The 6,318-nt window shown below is 41.5% G+C and overlaps 1 long non-coding RNA gene across 1 annotated transcript; it reads left to right on the top strand.

The window, feature by feature from the left end:
- The first annotated feature begins 951 nt into the window (after positions 1 to 951).
- On the top strand, positions 952 to 2,054 carry LOC141278851 (uncharacterized). Its single transcript, XR_012332254.1, has 3 exons — positions 952 to 1,018; positions 1,472 to 1,535; positions 1,932 to 2,054. It is a non-coding gene; the product is annotated as an uncharacterized lncRNA (long non-coding RNA).
- The last annotated feature ends 4,264 nt before the right edge of the window (positions 2,055 to 6,318 follow it).

The raw sequence follows: 6,318 nt of genomic DNA, 5'->3' as shown, positions 1-6,318 counted from the left end.
GATGGATTTGCAGATGGGACCTTGCTGGTGTCCAGGTAAGTGATGATGTGAGCGTAAAGCACAGCACAGGCCTTCTGACCTCCGGATATCTTAGTAAGTAAGGATGTGTCCTAACACTTCCTGTTACCATGGGTTTTTTTTCAGGGATTAGGGTAAGAAATAATAGTGTCTTTGCCAATCTGGAAAACAATCGTTTTCCCTTTTGATGTTTTAGAGAAAGTTTAACACTCTTAAGTGTCGAGGGATTGCACATATGCAGATATTTATTACGGTTTTCCCACCACACTACTTCCCATAGGGTTTTTCAGATGTCCAGTCAAGAAACTATGGCTTTCCAACCTTGGTGTTGACCTTGGAGTACTGCAAGTAACCAGATAGAGTTGATGCGTCTTATAATGATAACATAATCAAGGTGTCCTGGTAGGAAGGCCATATCTCATGTCTTTTCCAGGTTCCTGTCCAGACATCACTCTGAACCTAGCGTTGGTGTCAATGGGCGACACTGTTGGGGGGCAGCTGTGTGACGATCTCGGCTTCGCCCAGAGCACAGGCTATCTGACCTGCGCATACCTAGGTAAGTTATGAGTGTGAGCCTGACACTTGTTACAATGACTTCTTTGCAGGTATTCAGGTAAGGACAGATTCCTTTCCAGTTCTTAAAACATTAGCTTTCAGTTTTCATATACCTACGTACATGAAGATCAGACCATCTGTTTTTCATGTACGTAGGTAAGTGTTGATGGCATTCCGAACACTTCTTGTTAGCTAGATTTTGTTGCAGGTACTCAGGTAAGAAATGCTAAAAGTTCTTAATAATTGTAGTAACCATGAGTTTACGTTTTTTACGTTTTAGAGGCTAGTGATATTTAACCCTGTGAATGTTGTAGGTTGATCATATCTTGTAAGTGTTTTGAAGTTGCCACCACAGTCGTAACCATTAGTTTTTTGCAGGTGTCCAGTTAAGAGGTGAAAGTCTTACCCGACATTGTTGTTGACCTGAATTAACGCACGTACCCAGGTAGAGTTGATGTGTTCCATAATAATGGAAGTAAACCAGGTTAGGTGTAGGTGTCCTGGTAGAACAAATTTTAATCTTTTTCTTTTTAATTAATTCAGTTATTTAATTTTGGCTGCATTGGGTCTTTGTTGCTGCCTGTGGGCTTTCTCTAGTTGTGGCGAGCAGGGGCTACTCTTCGTTGTGTTGCTCAGGCTTCTCATTATGGTGGCTTTTCTTGTGTGGAGCACGGGCTCTAGGCACGTGGGCTTCAGTAGTTGTGGCTCTTGGGCTCTAGAGAGCAGGCTTAGTAGTTGTGGCGCACGGGCTTAGTTGTTCTATGGCATGTGAGATCTTCCCGGATCGGGGCTCGAACCCGTGTCCCCCTGCATTGGCATGTTGATTCCTAACCACTGCGCCACCCGGGAAGTCCCACAAATGGTATATTTAAACACATTTGTTGAATGTGTTTTTTAGGTTCCTGTCACGAGATCACTGTGAACATAACAGTGGTTGCTAACAGAATCTTGCTTTCAACCAGGTAAGTGATAAAGTGGATCCTACCACAGTGAAGACCCTCTGATCTTCAATATGAAGGTAAGTAAGTATTGTGTCCCAAACATTCGTGTTACCATGTTTGTTTTCAGTTATTAGTATACAAGTATGAGATGTTGTGATGTTAACTCATTAAAAACATTCTGATTTTTAGATATCTGTGTAATTAATTTTTGAGACTCTAATATTTACCTTGTTGTTGGCATGTGTGTAGTTAAGAAATTAACTTGACCCTAATTATATTAGTACAAATGAGATATTTTTGTATTCTGTTTAGAGATGACATGTATTTAATACTTGTAGTGATGAACAGATATGCAGGTGATCCAAGTAATTTATCATATTGCCATCATTGAGTTAGTGACCTTGGGAATTTTTTCAGGTATCCCTTCAAGAGAAGATGGTGTTTCTTCTCAGGAATTGACCTTGAACTCCTGCAACTAGCCAGGTAATGTGGATGGGTACCAAAATGGTACAAGGGACCAAGGAAATTTACAGCTTTAGAGGTAGGATGATTTATGTGCCCCAAACATATTCCACACTGTGTTTTTCAGATTCATGTCAAGACATCCTGGTGAGCCTATTAATGGTAGTTATTGTGGGTCATTGCTGGTGTGGAGATAGGTGCTGGTGTGGGGCTACACCACAGCACATTCCATCTGACCTTCGTATACCTAAGGAAGTAATGATGTGTCCTCCTATGTCTTGTTACCATGATTTTTGAAGGTATCGAGGTAGGGAATGATAGTCTTTACCGCTTCTAGATACCATGAGTTTTCATTTGTTCTATTTCTGGAAATGTTCACTTTTACCCATGTGAATGCTGAGGTATTATGTGAATACAGGTATTTATCATGGCGTTCCCCATCACAGTACTAGTCATAGGATTTGTACAGGTGTCCAATCAAAGAAGGACATTTTATCTGACGTTGGTGTTGACCTTGGATTGCTGCAAGTGTGCGGGTAGATGGATGCGTCTCCTAATGATGAAGTGACCACCATTATTTGTGGGTGTCCTGGTAGAAAACGTTGTGTCCTTTAACAGGCATTTCATATTACCTTTCTAGGTTTGTGTGAAGAGATCTTGATTAAACTAACAATGCTCATTAATGGGGGACATTGCTTGTGTACAGGTAGGTGACCATATGGACTAAACCAGATATGGAGTAAACCAGAGCACAGGTCATTTGATATTTACATAGCTGGGTAAGTTATGATAGTTTCCCTAACAGCTGTTGTTACCATTTTTCTTTGCTAGTTGACAGGTATTTGGAAAGTGGCTGTTCATTTACCCAGACACCTAGGAACCATGCGGTCTCTTCAGTTTACCGTTTTTCTGCAGATCCTGAAAATTTTTGATGTGAACAGGTTGAGATGACGTGATGAGACATTCCATATCATATTTACAAATGAATTGTTTGAGACTCTTAAATTTACCTAGTTTTTGTCATATATGTGTTACGAAGTAAAGTCCCTAATAATACTCATAGATTTTATGTCCTTCTTTAGAGGAACATGTACTTAACTACTAATGTATGCAGGGATTCTTGTAATTTATCATGTTGACGTCACAGCATGTCTAAGGTCTTTGCAGGGAGCCCTTCTGAGAAGAAGGTGTCTCTTCCTAGGTTTGACCCCAGTGTCTGCAGGCCATTGTGTAGTGTTGATGGGTACCCGTCAAGAGATCAGAGGTAAAATGAATGGTTGTTGCAGGGAGCATCCTTTCTGGTGTTGGTGTAAGTGATGATGATGTGTGTATAAACCACAACACAGACGATCAACATTCACATATCTAGGTAAGTGATGTGATTGGCTTCTTGTTATCATGTGATTTTTTGCAGGTAGTCAGGTAAGAATTGTAGACACCTTACACATCTAGCAACCATGTTATCCTATAGTTTTATATTTTAGAAAACTTGATATTTAACCATCTGATTGTTGAGTGACAGATATCCATGTAATCCTCGTAGAGCTATGAGTCACAGTACTAACCAAGGTTCCATGCAGGTGATGCATGGAGGAGATAATGGTCTGTGTAACAGTGGCCTAGGCCTTGGAGTATAGCAAGATTCCAAGTAGGTGCTGAGTCCTGCAGTGATGGTCATGACAGGTTATCTTCAGGGTCCAGGTAGTAGGAAACGTGTCCATAGCACATTTTCACAATGTGTTTTCCAGGTTCCTGTCTAGGGATCATGGAGAACTTCTTAATGATCATTAAAGGGACATGGCTTTATCCAAGTAAGTGATAGTGTGCGCCTTTTGCAGGCGACAAGCCATGTGATCTTCAGATATCTGGGTAAATGAATATGATGTTCCCTAGTGTTTTATTCCTGTGTTTTTATGCAGGTTTGTTAATTAAGAAATTATGTTTTCAATGTGATAGAAGCATTAGCTACTTTTTTCATAGTGTGAATATGGTGCTTTCAAGACTACTTTAAGTATGGCTTGGGCATATGCAGTTTCAGCTAAATTACCCAGCAATTCCAGTGAGCAGGATATTGACCATGTATTCCTTTAGGGCTTTTTTTTTTTTGTCTCCAGCACTGTGTTGCATTGAAGTTCTGAAAGTTCAGATAGGGAGCACAGGCTCCCGGAATGATGTAAGTGGCCAGGTTATTTGCTGTGGTTTTTTCTTGACTTATTGCACGACCCGTGTCCCCTGCATCGGCAGGCGTTTTCTCAACACCGTGCACACCAGGGAAGTCCGGGTTTAGTTTTTATAACACAGTGCTGGATGATCAGTAGATGGCCAGCAGTTCTCATACCACAGTGGTTGTTATTCACCCTGGGATTTTGCCGGCACCTTGCTAGTTGAGGTATTTGATAAAGTGGCTTTTACCCCAGACAGGTCATTTGATCCTCAGACACCTAGGTAAGTGAGCATGCGGTCCCTAACACAGTGTTACCGTGGTTTTCTGCAGGGATCCTGTTAAGGTCTTTGATGGTAACAGGTATGAGATGTGACAATAACTCAGAGACATTGCATATCAGTATTTACAAATGATGTTTTTGGATCTTAAATTCACCTAGTTTTTTCCATATATGTGGTTACGAAGTTCATATGTCCATAATAATACTCATAAGATTCTTATCCTTCTTTAGAGGTAACAGGTACTTAACTACTAATGAAAGATGCAGGGATTCTTGTAATTTATCATGTTGACATCACAGCATTACTAGCTCAGGGGTTATTGCAGGGAGCCCTTCTGAGAAGAAGGTGTCTCTTCTAGGGTTTGACCCAGTGTCTGCAGGCCAGTGTCCAGGTAGTGTTGATGGTACCAAAATCATACCAGAAGTGACCAAGGGAATCTGGGGGTGTAGAGGTAGAATGACATGTGTACCAGCTACATTTACTGCAGTTTGTTTTGCAGATTCAGGATAACACATCACAGTAAGCGCACTCAGTGGTGGTGAACGTTGCAGCGTGTTGGTGTGGAGGTAAGTTGATGATGTTGGTATAAACACAACACAGACGATCAACATTCACATATCTAGGTAATGCTGAGGTGTCTTCACGCTTCTTGTTATCATGACTGTTTTGCAGGTAGTCAGGTAAGAAATTGTAGACACCTACACATCTAGCAACCATGTTATCCTATAGTTTTTATTTTAGAAAACTTGATATTTAACCATCTGATTGTTGAGTGACAGATATCCATGTAATCCTCGTAGAGCTATGAGTCACAGTACTAACCAAGGTTCCATGCAGGTGTAAATGCAGGAGATAATGTCTGTGTAACAGTGCCTAGGCTTGGAGTATAGCAAGATTCCAAGTAGGTTTGCTGAGTCCTGCAGTGATGGTCATGACAGGGTTTATCTTCAGGGTCCAGGTAGTAAGGAACTTGTGTCCATAGGCACATTTGTCACAATGTGTTTTCCAGGTTCCTGTCTAGGGATCATGGAGAACTTCTTAATGATCATTAAAGGGACATGGCTTTTATCCAGTAAGTGATAGTGTGCGCCTTTTGCAGGACAGGCCATGTGATCTTCAGATATCTGGGTAAATGAATATGATTTCCCTAACACAGTGTTATCCTGTCATTTTGGAAGTGTTTTGTTAAGTCCTTTCCTAATATGCAGGTGTTAGGTTATGTGACTTTAACTCATTAGAAAGCTTCTTATTTTCATATGTGTGAATGATGGTGCTTTCAAGACTACTTTAAGTATGGCTTGGGCACGTATGCAGTTCAGAATTAAATTCACCCCAGCAATACCAGTGAGCAGGATATTTGACTGTATTCTTGTTTAGGGATTATGGTTTTTTTTTTTTTTTTTTTTTTTTTTTTCGTGTTTCAGCCACTGTTGTGGCCTCTTCCTCCGTGCGGAGCACAGGCTCCGGACGCACAGGCTCAGCGGCCATGGCCCCGGGCCCAGCCGCTCCGTGACATGTGGGATCCTCCCAGACCAGGGCACGAACCCGTGTCCCCTGCATCGGAGGCGGACTCTCAACCACCGTGCCACCAGGGAAGCCCGGGTTTATGGGTTTTATATACCCAGAGTGCTAGATGGATCAGTAGATGGCCAGGTGGTTTCTCATACTGCCCATCAGTGGTTGTTATTCACCCTGGGATTTTTGCCGGCATCCCTTCAAGAGAGGAAGGTATGTCTTATTAACGTTTAATCTCAGATATCCAGTTATCCACGGAAGGCCGATGTGTCTTGAATGATAGAATTGAACAAGGAATTGTGGGTGTCCCAGTGGAATAAGATGTATACCAAACACATTTACACAATTTTTTCAGCTTCATGTAAAGACATCACAGTGAACC

Source organism: Tursiops truncatus, chromosome 1 (assembly GCF_011762595.2).
Source record: "Tursiops truncatus isolate mTurTru1 chromosome 1, mTurTru1.mat.Y, whole genome shotgun sequence".
Taxonomy (NCBI): Eukaryota; Metazoa; Chordata; class Mammalia; order Artiodactyla; family Delphinidae; genus Tursiops; species Tursiops truncatus.
This window is presented reverse-complemented; position numbering and strand designations above follow the sequence as displayed.